At 34.3% G+C, this 22,373-nt stretch overlaps 1 long non-coding RNA gene across 4 annotated transcripts in view; it reads left to right on the top strand.

Moving 5' to 3' along the window:
- Positions 1-5,513: 5,513 nt before the first annotated feature.
- The window catches only part of LOC110741444, a 63,276-nt gene continuing 46,416 nt past the window's right edge, over positions 5,514-22,373 (top strand). Inside the window, exons 1-4 of one of the 4 annotated variants that reach the window (XR_004177833.1) lie at positions 9,308-9,840; positions 10,639-10,774; positions 13,389-13,488; positions 18,929-19,080. This is a non-coding gene — a long non-coding RNA (uncharacterized LOC110741444). Of the gene's footprint in view, positions 9,841-10,638; positions 13,489-18,928; positions 19,081-22,373 lie in introns of all 4 variants that reach the window. The other 3 variants (XR_004177831.1, XR_004177832.1, XR_004177830.1) reach the window with 3 other exon arrangements.

Below are 22,373 nucleotides of genomic sequence, written 5' to 3'. Positions count from 1 at the left end.
GCAGAGTGTTTTCCAACTTGGTTCCATTTTCCCCATCACTTTCAGGCACACCAATCAAACATAGATTTGCTTTTTTCGCATAATCCCATATTTTTTGGAGGCTTTGTTCATTTCTTCTTACTCTTTTTTCTCTACACTTCTCTTCTCGCTTCATTTCATTCATTTATCTTTAATCGCTGATACTCTTTCTTCCAGTTGATCGAGTTGGTTACTGAAGCTTGTGCATTTGTCACATAGTTCTCATGTTATGGTTTTCATCTCTATCAGTTCTTTTAAGGTCTTCTCTGCATTGATTATTCTAGTTATCCATTCTTCCATTCTTTTTTCAAGGTTTTTAGCTTCTTTGCGCCGGTTACGTAGTTCCTCCTTTAGCTCTGAGAAGATTGATTGACTGAAGACTTCTCTCAACTTGTCAAAGTCATTCTCCATCCAGCTTTGTTCCATTGCTGGTGATGAGCTGCGTTCCTTTGGAGGGGGAGATGTGCTCTGATTTTTTGAATTTCCAGCTTTTCTGCACTGCTTTTTCCCCACCTTTGTGGTTTTATCTGCCTTTAGTCTTTGATGATGGTGACGTACTGATGGGGTTTTGGTGTGGGTATCCTTTCTGTTCGTTAGTTTTCCTTCTAACAGTCAGGACCCTCAGCTGTAGGTCTATCTGATATTCTATCAGAATATAGAATATTGCTGAACAACGAGTGTTGCTGTCTGATTCTTGCTGTGGAAGCTTCGTCTCAGGGGTGTACCCCACCATGTGAGGTGTGAGGTGTCAGTCTGCACCTAGTCGGGGATGTCTCCCAGTTAGGTTACTCAGGGATCAGGGACCCACCTGAGCAGGCAATCTATCCATTCTCCGATCTCAGCCTCCGTGCTGGGAAATCCACTGCTCTCTTCAAAGCTGTCAGACAGGGGCGATTACCTCTGCCGAGGTTTCTGCTGCTTTTTGTTTAGCTATGCCTTATCCCCAGAGGAGGAATCTACAGAGGCAGGCCAGCCTCCTTGAGCTGTGGTGGGCTCCACCCCTGGATTCAGTTTTAAGACAGTTTTTCATCTGCTTTTCACATGTTATAAAGTGGCTTTTCAAAATGTATGGACGGGCCCCAGGGAGCACATGTTTGTTTCACTGTTCTGTCTACAGAATGTCACTTCTTCCGTGAATGCTAGTAGCTATCTTAAGTGTAGTTTCCCTTTGTACAAATAACATTACCTTTCTTTGCTGTTGACTTTATAGTTCACTTTTGTGCAAGTTACTCACACATTAGAAAAATTCCCTTATGAAGGTGACTTCATTGCTAAATCTTTCTAAATATGATCCACAAAATTTATAACACTACAGAAAGTGATTGATAAGAGATAATCTTCTAAAGAATGTCATCCAAGGAAGGCTAGTTTGGGTATTGAAAGACAAATTGATTGATTTTTATTTTATATGTATTTCTTCACAATACCATAATTTGTTGACTTTTTAACTGCTGCATGAAAAAATAATGTCACTCTTGTTTTATATTTCCAGGTAGTGGCTCAAGAAAGTGAACTAATAGAGAATGCCACACCAGAGAACATTAAATGATCCTAGATGTGATTGTGGAGGAGAAATAGTGAGCATTTCTTTATTATTAAAACCCTTGGTGCAAATATTCTGAAAGAGAAAGCAGATAGAAGTAGATTTATTATCTTCATTTTAAAATAATTTCAGGGATTTCCTTGGAAGCTACCTTTTGTGATGTTATTAAGCTCACTCATCATATTTCCTTAAGTGCTGTTGTTCCTTCTTAGTTTCCTCTTTATTTCCTACCTCATGGCTTTCGTATATTGCTGTTCTACACTCTTTGGCCAAATTTTGTTTTTTAAAACTGAGAATTATAAAAGCAAAAGCTCATATGGAAGTTAACGATGTAATGGTTTTATGAATATTAACTAGTTTAACCTTTCAACATTACTATGGGATGTGTACTGATATTTTCCTTTAACAAATAAGGAAGTTTAGCTAGAAAAGCTAAGTAACTTAAGATTGCACATCTCTAACTGGTAGAGCCAGAAATTGAATTCACTGAGCCTGACTTCAGAATTCATGTTCACTGCTACTATGCTTTCCAGGCTTTATGATTGTTTTGATAGTTCTTAATTCCAAGAAAATAAGGCAGGGAGGGAGAAAACAGGAATAAAGGAAATAAGAAAGGAGGGAAAGAACAGACAACTGATCTACATTTGTGATAGAAAATTGCATTTTTTTTTTGGCTCAACATCCCAATTATCTGTCATTTTCATGTCACAGGACACAAATTGATTCTTCAGTTTGTTAAAGTATTGATTTGTTTAAATTTCTGCTGTAGTTTCCAAATAAGATATTAACATTTAATAGCCATCTAAAGGAAAAGAGGTAGACTTGACAGAAATACAACTGGTGAGTTTGGAGGTGGATTATAGCAGCACCACAGCATTCAAACTGGTTCTTGTTTTGTTCTGTTTTGTTGTTGTTTGCCTGTTTTGTTTTTTTCTTTTCTTTTTTTTTTTTTTTAACATTGACTTTCTTGCTTTATTTCAATATGCTTAGTGTAGCCTTACTGAAGAAATTTTGAAAAAATCATACACACAGATTTTTTTTTTAATTGGTGATGTCTTCATCCCTACCTTTTCTGGGGGAGAAAAACATTGTGGAATACATATTTGGAAATAAATGTGTACACCTATACTCAGTATGTGAGACATGGACATAATAAACGAAATTCCACCTAATTATTCAGCATCAAGGTTACACAGTTTCAGTTCCTAAAAGCAACGTGACATTGGAAGTAAGGAATGCAGATTTCAGTAACTGACCTATTCAACCAAGGAGGAAAAATCTAGATTCTTTTGAATTATGGTGTATTCTAAGGAATGGTATTTTTAACTTTATTTTGAGATACTATATTATTTTCCTTTCTATTAGGAAACACTGTCTTTTTACCTTTCCGGAGGAGCTTGTCTTCATTTAGCTTTAAAGCTAACTAGTTTTCTATTTGATATAAGATGCTATTTCATTACTATTTTCAGTGCTGTTCAATGAATACATTGCTTAGCTAACGTGATATATTCTCTGTTAAATGATACATCTCAATTTTATTAAAACTTTGATTTACGAAAAGCTGCTTTTGTGGGTTATTTTTTCCTTTAAAGTGAAAAAAAAGTTAATTCTATTTTGGGAAAAAGAATATAGAATTAGTAGATTCTGATTTTGTAGAATGTTTAGGAATGTTGTCCAGTAGCAATAATAATGTATCCTGTTAAGTATGTTTAAACTAGTAGACTATATGTTAACACTGCTTCTCTTGAAATTACAGCTTTCTCTTTACATCACATGATTTATTATGTAAACTTGAATACACTGACCATAAAGATTTTTCTTATCTCTGTAGTAATTCACAAGAATGACTTTAATAATGATAGTGTATAGCATGCCTGTCAAATTTCTAAAATTGATTTACAATTATTCCCATTACTCCCCCAAGCTTACCAATAAGGTAGGTGATGTGAGCTACCTAGCCGCTGGAGGCAAGTGAAACAGAAACATGAAAAGTGGCTATTTCTAGTTTCTCCAGTAAGTGGCAAGAACCAGTAATGAAAATCTAAGCCCGTGAAACCAGTTACTACCTGTGCCTTAACATATTTCTAATACAATAGTATTAGACTATTTGGAAAACACAATTTAAGGAAAATGTGAAGTAATAATAGAACAAGACTATTCTGACCTTCGAGGGCACCTTCTGTCTATTAAATTGTTATCCTAACAGCTTCTCCAACCCCATCCGTTTCATAAAGGTCAAGGCGTGGTTTTCATAAAAACTTAGCTGGGTCAAGATACTCATGATTATTTAAAACTTTGAAACAATACTCACAGGCCATACTCATTTCTTACTTGATATATTTATAAATATACTTTGACATTGGTTATTTTCTGCTTTTACCACTAAATATCTGACTGACTTGTTTAAACTCAAATTTGGGCATTTGGAAGCAAGAGCAGGCAAGCAAATTATGTGATAGAATGTGATATCCAAAATAACAAATTTTCGGGCTAATTTTTTTTTTCTAAGTTATGTATAACAATGCTTAACTTATTTGTGGTTAAGTATCACTGTAAGAATAATTAGAGAATAAATTTAGGTAAGATAAATTTTACCAAGAAGTAGAGAATAATACCTACGATAGAAGAAAAATGCAACTTGCATTTATTTCTTAATGGTTGAGATCAATCTTTTACCATGAAATATATTATTTCAAAATATACTTCTTCAAAATATGTTGTCATAGCCTTAATTACTTCCTGTTTTGTTAAAGTAACTGGGAAATAATTTTGGGTCGGAGTTACAGAATAGTATTGAAATACTCTACCAGACTTTATATCTTTTATGCAATAATTTATGGAGATTTCCTTTCGAGAGAGCAAATTAGTGTTCTTAAAAACAAGGGCTAGCTTTTCTTTTGTTACTAAAACCTAACATTCAATCTTGAAATTTTATCATAGTTTTACAAGTTACAATTAATCAAACAACTTTGCCACTAACTAGAAGTTTTGTAGCAAGTATTTCCATTTATTAAAGGATGTACACATTCATTTCTCTTGAATATTTATTTATTTCAAAATGTTCATCTAACAGCAGTTCAACACCTCTCTGCTTCCCTTTTTGCATAAAGTGGATTCCTGTGTAATTAATAATTTCTAAGAGTACAAAGACTTAGGAGAGCAATGAATTCTCAAAGCTGAGGTTATTCACAGCTCAGCTAACACACTTGTACTAACTGAACAAGTTCTCCTTCCACATTTTCAAATGTGTCTCTGAGTCTGTAACCACGCCTGTCCATTCACCCTCCCCCAATATTATTTATCTTTCCACTCCCACACCCTTTCTCATTGGCATCTTATCTATTCTTACAGTTCCAACCGCCATCTGTTGATATCTTCCTAATCTGTATCTTCAAAATAGACTTCTATTTCAGACTTGTATAATTTAATGGGAAGCAGATGTCTCACAGACACCTCAAGCTCAACGTCCTGTTCCCACCCTCTCACTTTCTATTGAAACTGTCTCTGCTGTCTGTAGTCCCTTCCTTGTTCTTTTGCGCATAAGTACGATTTTACAAAACCCTATTTAATAGACATGATAAGACCCTTTAATGTCTGTTACTGACCACATTTAATTAGTCACTGAGTTTTGATAAACTATATATCCTAAAATGTTTCTGTTTCTACTTTTTATATGTTTGAGTCAGTCCCTTATATTTTTGTGTGTGGACTAAGATAGGATTTCTTGACCTCAGCAATATTGACATTTGGGCTGGATAATTCCCTGTGGTAGCAGGCTGTCCTGTGCATTGTAGTATGTTTATAGTATTCCCGACCTCTACTCAATCGATGTCAGCAGCACCGCCATCTTTCTCAGTTGTGAAAATAAAAAATATCTCTAGATGTTGATAATTGACTCCTGAGGGGCAAAATCACCATTTACTGAGAATAACTAAAATATTATAATACAATTGCTTACTCACTTGTTCCTGCATTTTCAGCTTCAATTTTTTCCAATCCATCTTCCACAAAAGTTAATTTTTTGAAATTAACTTACGGCTCGAACTCTCCTGTTTAAAACCTGTCAGTGACTCCACATGGCCTAAAGCCATTGCCCAAATGGCCTTAAGCCATTTATTGCCTCACTGCTCCGTTTTCTTTTGACCTGTGAACGTTACTCAAAGAGCCAAGAGTTAACTCTCAAAACTTTGTATTTAATATATACATAGTACAGACATCCTAACAAACATTCTTACAAACATTCTTAATATTAATGTTTAACCATAACTTCTAGGTAGCTTTGACTAAATTTAGAAATGTATTTAATTACCCCAACTCTTTCTTTCCTTGATTTCTTGTATTATATTTCTATATAGCTGGACCAGACATGAGACTATAATTCGATAAGAAGGGAACCCATTCATTTTCAGTATTGTTAATAAAGAAGCTTACCTAAAAGAAGGAAATCAAAACAAGGTTTGCAAGCCGTAAATTTTAATTCCTATTCTCCTTTCCAAATTATGTTGAGAAAACAGAGAAACAAAAACAACTGCCCTACAGAAAGAACAGCATATATTTCAATGTACAATTCAGAAGCATCTGCATTAGTCAGAAATGCCATAGCAGTAACCTGACCTATTGTTAGAAATCTAGCAAGTACATTTTTCATTGTTCCCTAGTGGGACTTTATGCCAACCAGTATTGATTGTGAGAGTTTCAAACTTCTATTAGATTCTACTGTCACTTAGTTGATAATTATTTCAGCCCAACAGTAAGATGATTTAGAATTGTGAAAATAAATAGGTGGAGGCTATGCAGACTGGGTCAAACTGCCCAATACTTGGGCAAGCCTTGTCTGAGTTCTCGTTCTCATTTGATATCAGAGCATGAAATCTTCCCAATATAGATATTTCTGTAAGACTTTGCATTCTTAACTTTTAATTAGTCATGGAAATCATTGCTTTAATTTTTTTAAAGTATGGTATGTTCAGTTACTGTAAGAACTTAATGTAACTCAGTATAGTTCAGAGTGATACCTAGAGTTTGTACAAATGTAGACATAAAGTGATGTGAAGCAGGACATAAGGTAAATGGGAGAGAGTAAGTAGGCATTGGCAAAAAGGAGCATACACAGGAATAGAAATGGGATGTCACCTGGTTCCAGTAAGTACATAGGGTTTTACCTCTTCGAGACAGAGACTAGCAGAGATATTTTGTTTTGCTCCCTCTAACACAGCATTTCTGCTAAGCTCCTATAAGCCATCTATTTCTTCCTCAGTTGGCAAGTGCATTTACAACTTTCATCAATATAGTGTATGGTAAAAAGGATGGGCTCTAGAGGCAGGCTGTTTATACTCAAATTCCAACTGTACCACTTGCTAACCATGTGCTGTTGGATAAGTCACTTAACTTCTCTGTGCCTTGGTTTTCTCATCTGAAAATTGTGGTGGTAATAATGCTACTGATCTCATAAGATTGTGATATTGAATTAATTGCCCAGGTAAAACGCTTAGAACATTGCCTGCTAATGAGCAGCCATTCAATAAATGCTGTCTATGACTATCCAGCACAGACTGATACAACTAAATAGTAATACAAAACAAAGGCAGGTAGCACCTCAATTATCAATCTCAGATGGCCAGGGCATTCCTGACACAAATGGGAACAACGTCAAATAACTCTTCTTTCTTTCTGTTCTACCTTCTTTCAGGTGTCTGTTTCCTCTTCATGCGAAATTTGTAGTACTCAGTTGTCTCCTAGTTTACCTTATGGTTTTGATGCCTTCAACACTTGGCCTGAGTACAGAGCGTGAAATAAGAAAAAATAAAGTCAGTTACATCTTTTACTTGTAATTTTAAAAGGTCCTGGGTGATGGCTTTCAAATATGACTACTCCATAATGTGTCAAGATTTTTCTAGAAAAGTTTGGCCAAGGAGCATGGATTTGTCTGCTGTGTTCACTAGCTGTTAACAGATAATTTCTTTTGATTTTTCCATTCTATTTTATTCTAAATCATCTCTTCCTTGTTTCCTGTCACAAGCTAACATCTTATTCTTTTTTCACTAATTTGACATTTTGCAATGCTTATTACATAAACGTTATTCACAGAATTTGGAAGCTTTTGCCTGATGTCCTATAGACTTCAGGAGAAAGGTACTATGGAAAATATTACTGTAATTATTAACCATAGAAATAATAGCACACCACAGCTGTGAAAGAAATAGGAGAAAGTGTATCCAAGTGCTTTTGCAGACATTTTAAGGTTCACACAGCAGAAGCTTAGAAATAGATCTCCTCTTGTATTTTGGCCAAACCAAATCTCTTTCTTGATTTATGTTAATTATACCTAAAAACCCAATCCCCAAGGCCTTGGTCTTTTCATCTTCTCATTTAGAGCTCATTCTTTTTCACTGGCTAGTAATTACCATCCAATGTCCTGACCACCCAGCTGTGCTCTGACAATGTTACCTAGTTTTAGCAATCCCATCTTCTGCTGAGGTGAGCACTATTTCCTGCTGCTTAGTGACTGTTAAATCACCACACAAAGATGCAAATACCTGGCTCCTTTGCAAAAAGAGATGGCAGTATAAGTCACCTACTTTTGTATGATGCAAGTAAAACTTACACATGAGAAGGAAATGAATTAGATTTTTCTCGATATTTGTTTCTCAAGATTGTATTTAAAGGTTTAGATCATATGGCCAGGGAAGGCATCTCTGTAGCTTACCTCACTAATGGTTCTACGTAATTCTCCAAACAAGTGCTAAGTCGCTAAAGGAAGAAATTTCATGTTTCTTTAAAAAGTATGAGAGGAAATAAAGCCCTGATACATGTCACTTTAATAATCATTTAAAGTAGAGTCTGGAGTTCTGTTTTTTAATTGACACCTTCTCTTCTTTCTACCATTTGCAACTTGTACAAAAGAAGATGGTCATTACTTTTGGAGCCAACAAATCACTAACTTTCAGCATGAACTGTTGACTCCAGGTAAAGCAGCCCCCAAAGTGTGATTTTTAATCACATATAAGTGAGCCTTCGTAACCTTGCTTCATTTTATCATATCTTTCTCATCTTCAGATTCTCCCCAAAAGAAAGTTAGTTTTCACATGATTTGGAATTTAGACACATTATTTAGCTCATAAAGAGGAAGATATAAATGACTAAAAATAAAGCGTAGGTATCCACATTTTGAGATGGGTTCATGGAGCCACTTATCATAAAATAATGTTTTGGCACTGGTAAATATTATCATTTTTGAAACACTTGATGAGAAATTTGGGGTATAAAAATCTGTTAAAGGATTCTATCCTTTAAAGAAAATTGCAGAAGGATCAAGTTACTTCTTCTAGGTAAAGCTTTCTCTGTTTGATGGTTCTGGAAGCCTTGTCTTTAATATGTTTACATTAATTATAGATATCAAAGGTAATTACACAAGGGCAAAAAAGTGAAATATCCATTTATCTGAAGAATGAAAGTTACATTAAGTGGTAGTAATTTACTGTTATTTTCCAAGAAATTGTTCAGCTGTTTTCAATTTATATAAGTTATAGTCTTGATAGAAAAAGATTATTTCAGCAACTACTTAGGTCAAATGCTTGGCTTTTTAGAGCTGCATGATCCAGTATAGTACCAGTAGCTGTACATGACTATTAAGCGCTTGAAATGTGACCAGTCTGAATGGCAATTTGCTGTCAGTGTAAAATAGACAACTGGATTTCAAAGACTTAATACCAAAGAAATGTAAAATATCTTATTAATAATTTCTATATTGATTTCATCTTAAAATAATTATTTAGATACAACAGGTTAAATAAAATGTATTATAATTTCATGTGTTTCTCTTCATATGCTCAAGGAAAAATTAAAATTTTACATTGCACATCTAACTCATTATATTTCTATTATTCTGCTTTGGAGAATTAAACATTGTTGACAGCAGAATCACAGGAGAAAGAAAAGAACAGAATGAAGAGGACAATATGGGTTTGTGTCCAAATGCATCCCTTTATTCTGGTATCTGAACAATATAGAGAGCTACGAATAGGAGAAGAAACAAAACAAAACAAAGAATAGTTTTCATGAGAAACTTTGAGGATATAATCATCTCTGCTTGGGGGCCACTCCCACAGAATACAAAAGAAATGAACATGAAGAGGTTTTTATTTTTCTTGGTGCACATTAGGCTATTAAACATCTTGCACACCTTCTGTGGCTTCTTTCAGATATTCTTCCACGCTGCAACTAGGAGAGGCTATTGAATGTGATGGTCCCCTCAGATGCCTCGAGGAAGATGAACAATGGTAATCAGATATCCTAAAGTTATCTTTAGGGCACTGTGTCACAGGCAAAATAGCAGCAATGCCTGGTGGAAGCTGACTTTGTGCATACATATGAGAGCCCAAAGAAGACTTCAAACTTCATGGTGGGCTGCCGAAACAATTTGGGAAGATAGTATGAAGAGCCAAATTCCTATTGCCATTATGTCACTCCATAGGTACCTATGAACTAGGGAAACTTGGAAAAAATCGGAGTCCCCAGATTTACTCTTCAGTGGTCAAAGTAAGAAGGAATATTGTTATTTGAATTTTAATCACTGTCTTCTGTTTTCTTTCAAACAATGATTTTTCAAGTATCATTAGTTTTTTTTTTTTTTTTGAGCTACTAGCTTCTATTTTAAAATAAAACATTACTTTTGGATAACTTATTTGTTTTCAACAATTGAAACTTTATTTTTGTATACACTATTTGGGAAAATTCATTTCTCCCTGTGGGTTTATTTTTGTTCCATTTGTTCTCCAGTGCTGGGCCTGGTTAGGAAACTTTTCTTTGACCTTTTTGGACATTTTATTTCTCTCAGCTCCTCCTACAATTATTTAAGGCCCAATTCTTGTTATAAGTTCCTAATTGATGCAGGTAGTTGAATGAAAATCACCCCTTGCCACTCCCCCAATTCGCTTTCTGAATTGGAGAGAGAGGATAGCTGGAGGTGTTGTCCCTGACTGTGGATGTGGTGGGGAGGAGTCAGAAAGTGGAAACATGGACATATTTTTGTTAGAGCTCTAAATCTAGTGATACATCATTGATTTTATCTCTGCCAGGAAATAAAACCTTCAGCTGCAGCTAAGAATTTGGAGGTTACTGAAGGAGGTTACTTTTTCAAGAGCAGAAGTAAGGATTCCACTGAATTTGCTCACCAAAGATAAGTCAGCAAAGAAAACTTACTGAAGAATACAGGTTGTCTACTGTGTTTTTCTTATTTTTTTGGAGGTTATTTGATCATGTTTATTTGAAAATTGACCCCTATATGACAGTCCATTCTGTTGAGTTTATTGTTAAAAGAGCAGGAATGATTAATGACTATAGTGAAATTATGGATTCCTATTGTTACTAGACTAATATTGTAAGAACCAGCTAAATCTTATAATGTATAATACATTTATGTGTGGCATTCTTTGGTGTAGAAATGATTGTGTAAATGCTGATGCTATGTAGTTTACCTTCTGCCTAAATCAACATCAGTGCTAAAAATGTATATAAATAAGGTGAATATTTTGAATTTATTTAAGGCCCTTCTCCAAAAAAGAATAATAATTTAAATATTTTTTGTAGAACTATGAGAAAAGCTGACTAATTTGCATAAACTGAGGAGCACAATTGGAAATACAGCAAAATTGTTTAATTATTTTTAAGTGAATGCAAGTTTATTAAGACAGTAGAGGAATAAAAGAATGGCTACTCCATAGGCAGAGCAACAAAAATTATTGAATTTTTAAGTGAATATAATCATATTGCTTTGACTTATTGTCATCTATTTATAAGAAATAGCTATTCCACAATCTTCTTAATGTTTAAATATTTTGTAATAGGCATTAATATTATATATTTTTATGTTATTCATATATATTAATAATAATAACTAATAAATATATATTTCTTATTATGTACCTGACATTGGAGTAAGTATTGAGCCTGTGAGGTGAGTAACATTATTACCTGATTTAACAAATGAGGAAACTAAAGTCCTTAAAAATGGTGGCTTTTGTTGACATATGTTGTTTTGAATGCTTTCCTTCCTGTTCCCCATCATTTGGCATGAGTTCCTTGGGAAATGACTCCTCCACTGAATGCAATCAAGTTAAAACTGTCAAGCCATATATTTTTCTGCCTTCTCTAAGAATAAATGATGGTCAAGTGTTCTTTCTTCCAGGAACATAAATCTTAAGCAGACTTACATAAGGAAGGGAAGTGGTTGAATCTGAGGTATTTCCATGGTGGTCTTTGAGGAAAGCCTTCCATGAGTTCCCAGTCCATATTCTCCAAAGGATTTCTTGGATATGCTTTATATATGGTTAATTTTCCAACTTCCCTTAAGTGTTGTGTGCTCTAATATTTTATTCTCTCTCTTGTTTTTTGCTTCACTTAGTTAGCATTTCTTTCAGCCAATGAAGAATTCTAATAAGAAACATGAATCTGTAATTTTGAATATTCCAGAATAGTCGTGGTCTAAACATTACATCCTGCTGTTTCCCTAATTACTTGAAATCTGGATATTCCAGTTTCGACAATGAGATCTTAAAATTGTAATTCCCATGTCATGTTATATATAAAGTACCAGGCGATCACTGTACTTTGTTAGCCTACTTGCCCCCTTTGAATTATTAGGTTGGAAAATGTGGCCACTTTGAGTACATTACCTTTGAATCATGAGTAGGTGGAGATTAATTATGTTCTTCCAACTTATTGGGCTTTGTGACCTTTACTTATTTATTCATTTATTTGTTAAATATCCTTAATGATTTCAACTCTAAAATTCTGTTCCTGTGACCTGTACTGCAGTCTTTCCCTTTATATGCAAAGATTCTGCAATCATTGGATATTTTTGCATTAGATTTTTAAATTGAGATGCAATTCACATACCTTTGCATAATGTTTATTACTTTAAAAATGTACAATTCAGTGTTTTTAGTAGAGTATATTCACAATGTTCTGCAACCATCATAACTATCTAATTCCAGAATGTTTTAATAACTTCAAAAAAAAAATACCCTATTCCCATTGACAGCCACCTTCCATTCTCTTTTTCCCCCAGCCTCTGGAAATCAGTAATTTATTTTCAATCCAGTTACACTGTTTAAATATCTTAACAGTATTCCTTTTTTATAAGACAATTGTTGTTTTATTTCTTCAACTTATATTAAATGCTTAGGCATTCTCTACTTTTATCCACTGACAAAAACATCAAGACATGTTTTCCTAATAGCAATTGAAAGAGAGAAAATAACTACAAGACATTTAATCCAATCCCATATTATTTTCAGACTTCCTTAATTCTCTTTTTAAAATTATTAATTTATTTCTGAGCTTGAGAAATTGTATAACATTATGATTAAATTTTATCTGATTCTGGGCAAATGAAAAATGACAACAGATTGAAAGGATATGAAAAGTCAGATTCAATAACCTCCCATATAGTCATTTGGGTTTTTTTCAGCTTCCAATCCCACACTTCCTTGACCTAAAATAGATAAGAAAAGTCTCATCTTTAATTAAACAACTTGAAGTAATTTGGATTTTTTTTTGAATATACACTATTTCTCATGATCTTTTTAAGGCCACATCTGAAATAAAAATATTTTATTGCAAGCTGTAGATAAATATGCAGTTAAGAAGTATGACATAATATGTCCATTTACCCATGTGTACTTATCAAGTAATAATTATTGCTTTCCCCTGCCTATTCTAGAAAAGATTTTAAGTAGCTGTGTTTTTAAATTTAGTAATTTTTAACTTGAATCTCCACTGTTCTCAGACAGCGTATCAGCTCCTGCTTTCCAAACACACTTTGTAGGTCTTGGGAAGAAGAAAGCCTCATGACTAAGAACTCTCTCTGGAATCAGAAAGCTTGAATTCAAATCCCACCTCTATTCTTATTAGTCATATGAACACAGGTAAGTCATTTAACTTCTTTGTGTCTCAGTTTTCTTATATATAAAATGGGAATTATATAACTTACCTAGAAAATTTGTTATCAGTGTATGAATTAATAAGAGAAGAGTAAAGTGCTTAAAATTGTGAGCAATATATTCCAAAGGTTCACTGGCTATCTTTCCTTATCTCACCAACTCAATTACTGAGACAGCAATGTTTAATTAAAATACATTTAAACTGACCCCACACCAAAAGTTAATGAAAGAAGTCTACATCATTAATATTGTGATTGCAATAATAGCTCTAAATTGTTGTATAACTGTTTGGTGCTCAGCATGTTGATATGGTCTTTCCTTGTTTTCTTTTGATATCCCAACAACCCTGTAAGTTGGGTAGTATTTTCATTTTACCAGTGAATAAGCTACCTTTCCGACTGGCTCAGTAACCTGCTCATGGCTTGGACATTCTTCACATTACTTTTTTTCTGAAAATTCCCCTGTTGAAGTGATTCCTAGTGACTGCAAGAATTCCAAAAGCCCAAATAAATAAACTTTCTAGTGTTTCTAAAGTTTCATTCTTAATGTGATCTCAGATTTTGGTCCTATGATTTGGTCTTGTCATATCTTCTTTTTAGCAAAGTTTAGGAGAGCACTGTAGGACCACGTGTAACAAGCATGTTAAAACCAGAAAATCATATAAAATTCACTTCAGGAAGCAAGAACTTACGTTTTTAAAAATTTGTCACAGGGCCAATGTTAGGGTTCTTAAGGTCTAAACTAAAGGTATCTCATTCAAAATTTTAATTCTATATTTATTTCTAAAAATGGAGAAGGTAGGTAATGAAGAATGAACAAGAAGCAAAACAGGTCCTTCAGGTTGTGCTCACCATGGTGAGAGTCATTCTTTGAAACTCCCACAGGAGAACCATATCCATTCAGCTCACTTTGGACCACCTGTGGAGCCTCATAACCAGGGAATAGGGAATCTCCTGAGGTCCAAATTTGTGTGTCGGGTAATAAACTCCCCAGGATAAGCATCATACATCATCCTAAAGTAGCAGTTTTACCAACTGTAAGCAATTTAGAACACTATCTTTATATTAAGATATATTAATGTCTTAAAGGAGCACGTATATTGAATCACTTTAAAAAATATAACATCAGGGTCCCGTCGGAAAGAGCTCTTATACCCTGTATTAGTCTGTTCTCATGTTGCTAGTAAAGCTACATCTGAGACTGGGTAATTTATAAAGGAAAGAGATTTAATTGACTCACAGTTCCACATGGCTGGGGAGGCCTCACAATCATGGCACAAGGCAAAGGAGGAGCAAAGTCACATCTTACATGGCAGCAGTCAAAAGAGAGCTTGTGCAAGGGAACTCCCGTTTATAAAACCATCAGGTCTCGTGAGACTTATTCACTACCAAAGCACAGTATAGGGGAAACTGCCCTCATGATCCAATTATCTCCACATGACCCTATGTGGAGACTGACGTGGGGATTTTTACAACTCAAGGTGAAATTTGAGTGGGGACACAGTCAAACTGTATCATACTCTGAAGTATTTAATCAAAAAATTAATGAAGATACTGTTTACAGAAATGGGTATAGAACAACAAGGGATGGTGAAACACCCAGGAACTGTCAATAGTGGGGAAGTCATTGCCAAATTCAGAGGGATTATTTCTCACTCATATTTACATTAGTGTCTAGCACAGTTACCATCACATGATTGCTATTGTGATCATCATTATAATTGCTGTCATTTAATAAACGCTTCCCATATCCTGGCCACTAAGCTAAACTCTACACATATCATTTAAAATATTCTTAGCCACTTTGTGAATTGGGAACTATTTTTTTTTTTTAGGTTCATTTTAAAATTTTTATTCTTAAGAATTTTCGTTTTCTTTAATTTTATAATTATGTAAAATATTTCCATTGTCCCCAAATTAAGCGAAGCTATATTTTGAGAAAGCTAGCTTTCAGTTTTCAGTTTCTTTTTTTGAGATGGGTTCTCGCTCTGTCACCCAGGCTGGAGTGCAGTGGCGCAATCGATCTCGGCTCACTGCAGACTCCGCCTCCAGGCTCACGCCATTCTCCTGCCTCAGCCTTCCAAGTAGCTTGGGACTATGGGTGCCCGCCACCACGCCTGGCTAATTTATTTTTTTGGTATTTTTAATAGAGACAGGGTTTCACCATGTTAGCCAGGATGGCCTTGATCTCCTGACCTCGTGATCCACCTGCCTTGGCTCCCAAAGTGCTGGGATTACAGGCTCAATTTTTACTTTTTATTTTTTTATTTTTATTGTTTTTTCTTTTTTACTGTACTTTAAGTTCTAGGGTACATGTGCACAACGTGCAGGTTTGTTACATATGTATACATGTGCCATGTTGGTGTGCGGCACCCATTAACTCGTCATTTACATTTGGTATATCTCCTAATGCTATCCCTCCCCCCTCCCCCCACCCCACAACAGACCCTGGTGTGTGATGTTCCCCTTCCTGTGAATTGGGAACTATTGACTATATTTTATATAAAATGAATAATAAAACACAAGAATCAGCTAACAGGTAGAAGGTCATATAGGTAACCTGAAACAGAATTAAAAATCAAGCTTCACTGACTCAGAGGTCTGTACTATCCAAGTTATCATAAGTAAAATCCCATAAATGATTTCTACTGTATTTACTGTTACATTTTTACTGTTCCAAAGACCAGTAGTTTGACATCTAAACCCAGATAATTGTTAATAATATATAACTCTGTCATTTCGCTTATTGATTGTGAAAACACTGTTTATGTTTTGTCTCCCAACCAGAGCACAAACTCAGAAGAAGCAGATGCCATGTTTTATACTGTTATGTATCTCTCAGAGACTCCAGCACTTTGAAAGGACTAGGCCTTGCTTATTGATACGAATATTTTTTTCTAGGCATGTCCCAAAGTTCTCAGCATAGCTACAACCCTGCTTTTCACAGGATTTTCATTAAAATTGGGTTCTAGAGCATTACTTCCCTAATGTGTGACGCAACTTACATTTAGTTTTCAAATCAAAATTGGCTTTGTTTTTCCACTGTCTTAATCTTTGAAGATATTGAACTTGGGATTTCCAAAACTATAATTAACAATTATTTTTACATATCTTTTATATACACAACTTTTACAATAGCTGGCATAATCATGTAGATTCATAGGAAATGTTTCTGAACCTGGTAAATAAAAATGAAAGAAGAAGTCTTTACTGCTTGCTGACCCATGTGACTAACCTTGAAATCAGCGAGGCAGATTCATTTAAAACAAACTTACAAACTGTTAAGCAAAGTACTGAATCTCTGTGACTTGACCAAAAGTAATTCAAACTTGACTATTCCAGGCTTCCTTCTATTGCTGTATCTACCCGTGCATCAAAGACTCCGGTTGCAAAGGATGGTCAAGGAATCTGCTGTGCCTTTTGAGTCTCTCCGTTTTATATTGCCAAATTTATCTTCCTTTGATACTTCACTTCTCATAAGACACTAAGATAAACAAGGATGCAACTCACTTTTATTTCAAAATAGAACCTAGTGGTTAAAAGTACTTGTTCTGAAAACAACTCTATTTTTCTAGTTCTAACATGTCTCCAACTAGTTATCTCACCTTGAGCTTGGCACATAATCACTCCATCTTACTTTTGCATCTGTGACACAAGAAAAATACCACCCACCTCAACACAGATCTTATGAAGATTAAAATAAGATTATGAAAGTAAGATGCTCAGCACAATGTCTAACCTAAAATAAATGCTCAGCAAGTAGGAACTACTATAATTATTATCCAGATCAAATATTTTCTCCTCTATGAAGCTTTCTTATTCTTTCCCAGCTAGAATTACTTATTTTCTTCCTTGCTTTCTATACCACACTTTAGTCACCACCATGCTGGCACTTGTCTCACTGCATTATAATTATTTATGTGCCTGTGTTCCATCACCAGAATTTGGGACTTAAGCTTCTTTATACCACCAGCATAATTGTTTCATGTGTGCTCATTAGGTAATGGAATAAAATGGATGAATGAATGAATGAATGGGACTATAGTACTAAATGCTGTTAAAGATGTAATTATTCTAAAGTGATCAAATTGCTGGAACATGAGTAGTTCAGATAATGAGAGACTGTCATAGAATTGCTTGATAAAATCTAGTCAATAAAATGGCTTGACAATATAACCTTTATGATTTCTTTAAACAATCATTCACTTCTTTCTGAAGTTGAGAAGAGGAGATTCCTTCTCCCATCTTTATATTTCAACAATGATAAGAAAACAAATTGATCTCTGGGATCAGTGCCCAATACCATTAGTGGTATGCATCTTACAATTCTTAATTAATTTGTGGCATACACATACCAGTCTCCACAGCCAGCTTCATCTGCATACAGCAGCATAATCACGTTTTCCTTATAGTAAAGACTTTTTATGAATCATAAGTCTTCTCCAGGGGGTGTGGTTATCATCTGGTAATCACACCCTTGGGAGGTTAAAAACACTTATCTTTGGATCATGACTTGCAATGCCCCAGGAGTGTGATTATCTCAGGCAACTCACACTTTCTGTCATGCCTAATTGCTTAATTATTATAGCTGTGAGTTCACACCACCATACTGGAACTCAAGTTGTGTCAGCATTTCCACTGTAAATTCCTTTTCCAAGAGTCTATAACTCAGCCATAAAAAAAAAAAAAAAAAAAAGAAAAGAAAAGAAAACCTGCGGTTCATTGAAGCACTGCAGCAAGGGTCTTATTCCAGGAAACATTTCTGCAGTAGATGAATTGTATCTTAAAAATTGGGTCCTGGTCCTCCTAGTTAGGTCATCAAAGAAATGAATGATAATTAAATGTCTCTATATATTTTTCTGTATGGCTGGGAAAATAATGTAAATTCTAAAGACATAAATATTTTTAAATTTAAATAAGAATGGCTCATACAATTTCCAGTTTTTTAGAAATACACATATTTATAAAATATTATATAAGTAGAATGAGTTAAACCATAGTTAGAGAACATTGTCATATGCAGTCATGTACTACATAACATTTCAGTCAAAGGACAGTATGTGGCAGTGGTCACATAAGATTATAATGGAGCTGAAAAGTTCCTATTGTCTAATGAGGTCATGGCTGTCATAGCCATCATGGTGGTCATGACCATCCGAACATTGTAGTGCAATGTGTTACTCGTGTGTTTGTGGTGATGCTGATGTAAACAAGCATCTGCACTGCCGGTTGTATAAAAGTGGAGCATATACAATTATGTACATAGAATTATGCACACACAATTATGTACAACACACAATATTTTATAATGACAATAAACAGTTATGTTACTGGTTTATGTATTCACTGTACTATACTTTTCATTATTTTACAGTATACTCTTTCTACTTATATATAAAAAAAGTTAACTGTAAAACAACCTCTAGCAGGTCCTTCAGGACATATTCCAGAAGAAAGCATTGTTATCCTAGAAGATGATGGTTCCATGCTTGTTATTGCCCCTGAAGACCTTCCTGTGGGTCAAGATACGGAGATAAAAGACGGTGATATTGATGATTCTCACCCTGTGTACGTCAAGGTAATGTGTGTGTTTGTGTCTTAGTTTTTAATAAAAACAGTTTAAAAAGTTAAAAAAAATAAATTTTAAAATTAGAAAAAAAGCTTATAAAATAAGGATATAAAGAAAAAATATTTTTGTACAGTTATACAATGTGTGTTTTAAGCAGAGTTATTACAAAAGAGTCAAAGAGTTAAAAATTTAAAAGTTTACAGCATAAAAAAGTTATAGTAAGCTAAGGTTAATTTATTATTGAAGAAAGGAAAATTTATAAATTTAGCATAGCCTAAGTGTACACTGCTTACAAAGTCTACAGTAGTACACAGTAATGACCTATACCTTCACGTTACTCACTGATTAACCTAGAGCAACTTCCATTCTTTCAAGCTTCGTTTCATTTTCAGTGCTTTATATAGGTGTACCATTTTTATCTTTTATACAGTATTTTTACTATCCATTTTCTATGTTTAGATACACAAATATTTACCATTGTGTTATAGTTGCCTGCAGTATTCAGAACAGTAACATGCTGTATAGGTTTATAGCCTAGGAGCAATAGACTATACCATATAGCCTATGTTTGTAGTAGGCTAGACCATCTAGGTTTTGTAAATACACTCTATGATATTGGCACAATGACAAAATTGCTTAATGGTGCATTTCTCAGAACATAATCTCATTGTTAAGTGATGCATCACTGTATATGTAAATTCCAAACCTCAGCCAAATATTTTCTTAGCTCATATACTGTTTATTATCTAGAGGATTGAGTAAAGAGCACAAAACTAGATAATGGAAAACAAAATGTAGCCCAAACACTGTGTCGTTGTATATGACCAGGTGCCTCAGACTGATGAATGTCTCAAAGCCTGGAAGAGGCGTACTCAGGTAATTCACAAGAGCCCCAAGATTATAAACTACTCAACTAATGCACTAATATGAGAGGTATATTTACCCTGGTAGCTGTTATTCATCCATGGTAACACCATCCCAACAACAGCATTTCTGAGATGCTAATAAAATGTTTTGCTATAAGTATGGAATCAGATTAAATAAAATGAGAATGTTGAGTGGTATTTCATACAGATTGTGCTGACAGCTAAATGCTCTTGTTTTTTGCTCTGGGGGATACCCCTCTTCTGTTAACTCAACAGTCACTAGAATTTCCAGAATTTGACCTTCAATTTTGTTATGCTACAGCCGCCAGTGTGACTCAATGTATGCATTTGAAAAACATATGTCTTGGATTGAAATCTCCCAAGAAATTAAAAGAAAATAAGTTATTACTAATTCCTTAATTCTTCACTCATCCTTTCAGTATATTTTTGTAAGTTTCTTGGTCATCTTTTTCTTTCAAGAGGTGCTACAATTTCTTCATTAAATGGCACAGAGTTGATGAACACCTGACCCCCCAACAGAGACCATGTTTGCCAGACTATTTTTTTTTGTATCAATCTGTCTTAATCTGTATTTTTTCTTCAAAAAAACCCCTGCATAATGTTTTATATAATTTAGAACAAAATACAAATATCATATTTTCTTATAAATAAAACTAAAATATCTCTGGATAGTAAAAGTATGTGTCCACTTTTCCTCACACAAAATGAAAATGGTTCTCCTCATGTGTAATCAGACCATCTCACATTGTTGTATCCAAGATCAATACATGCAAGTGCATTTCATGACTTTTCTTAAAAAGTTAAAATGTTGAATCCTATCTTACTTTTCTTAACACATAAGCATATGCTCCAAATGTTTTGTTTTGTTTTTCTGATAATAAGGCACTAAGTAGTACATCGGGGAAATAGAAGGAAAAGAAAAATCAAAATAGAAACGCAAAACTTCTTTTTTATTATTTGAAATATAAATTTTGCTATAACTCCTACTTGGAAAAGTGTCTAATCGCTTTACAGGTACATATGTTGGCAGCACCCACTACACGGTTATTAGTGATAAGGTAACAGCAGATGAAAACACAAAATGAAAACATTTTGTGACTATGGAGATCAAGATGGTTTCTTACAAGACGCAAGAGTAACAGTTGCTAAATGTTAGTCAATATAGAAGCCAATATGTATATGTGTTTATGTTAATGTTTTATGTTGTGTTACAAAACAAAAAGAAAAAATAGATTCACGGGTATTTGAAGATGATTTGGAAATATACAAATGAAAAAAACGAGGTATTGAGAGGAAAAATATGTGGCAGAATATTACACAACTATTCTGAAGCAAAGTTATGACTTTATCTTGTTCGGTATTCGTATTTATGCACAAAAACATATCAAGAGTGTTGATGGTAGACATTTTTTAGGTTAAGTGAGAAGGAAAAATAGGTTATTCTACTCTGTGAGGCTTTTAACAGGGGGAGAGACTTTCTAATAATATGTGGTTAAACATAAAATATAAAGTAGCCAGGATTTTTTAAATACAGAGAATTTATTTTTTAACCTTTTGGGAGGTCTGGAGGTCTGGCAAAAATAAATATTTGTATATGGATACACACAAAATTTAGCATGTAATTTCAGAGGGCTCATAGATTCTTTAGCACTCATGCAGAGCCATAAGTTAAAAACTTCAACTACACAGAGAAAGCATACAATATATAATTGTTACTGATGACTAAGGTAGGCAAAATCTCTCCCCCTTGCTCCCCCACAAAGTGGTTCAGGAAGATAGTACTTACTTGAGTGTTGATAAATGTATACAGCTATTAAACTGCAGCCACGAACATGATCTTGGACATCTTCATCACTCCAAAAAGTTTCTTCATTCCCCTTTGCAAGCAATTTCCACCCTGCCACCAGCCCTAGGTAACCCAAGACCTACTTTCTGTTCTTGTTAATTAGATTTGGCTTTGTCTAGAGTTTCATATAAATGAATTCATACAGTTTGTACTCTTCTCTGTCAGCTTCTTTTGCTCACCATAATGTTTTTGAGATTCATCCATGTTGTTGTATATAACAGTAGTTTGCTCTTTTTGTTGATAGTAGTCCAATTTATGGATATACTATTGATGGATAATTGTGTTACTTTCAATTTTGGGCTATAACGAACAAACCTGCTATGAACATTTGTGTGTAAGTTTTTGTGTAAACAGATGTCTTCATTTTCTTGGGTAAAGATCCAGGATTACAATTGTTAGGTCATATGATAAAAGTAGATTTAACTTTAGGAGGAACTGCCAAAATGTTTTCCATAGTGGCTGTGCCATTTTACATTCCCACCAGCAATGTATGATAATTCCAGTTACTCCACATCCATGCCAATACTTGCTATTGCCAGTCTGTAAAATTCTAATGGCCAAAATTAAAA

Source organism: Papio anubis, chromosome 13, assembly GCF_008728515.1.
Source record: "Papio anubis isolate 15944 chromosome 13, Panubis1.0, whole genome shotgun sequence".
In the NCBI taxonomy this organism is placed as follows: Eukaryota; Metazoa; Chordata; class Mammalia; order Primates; family Cercopithecidae; genus Papio; species Papio anubis.
The sequence above is the reverse complement of the archived record's forward strand: the minus strand, read 5'-3'. Positions and strand labels throughout refer to the sequence as shown.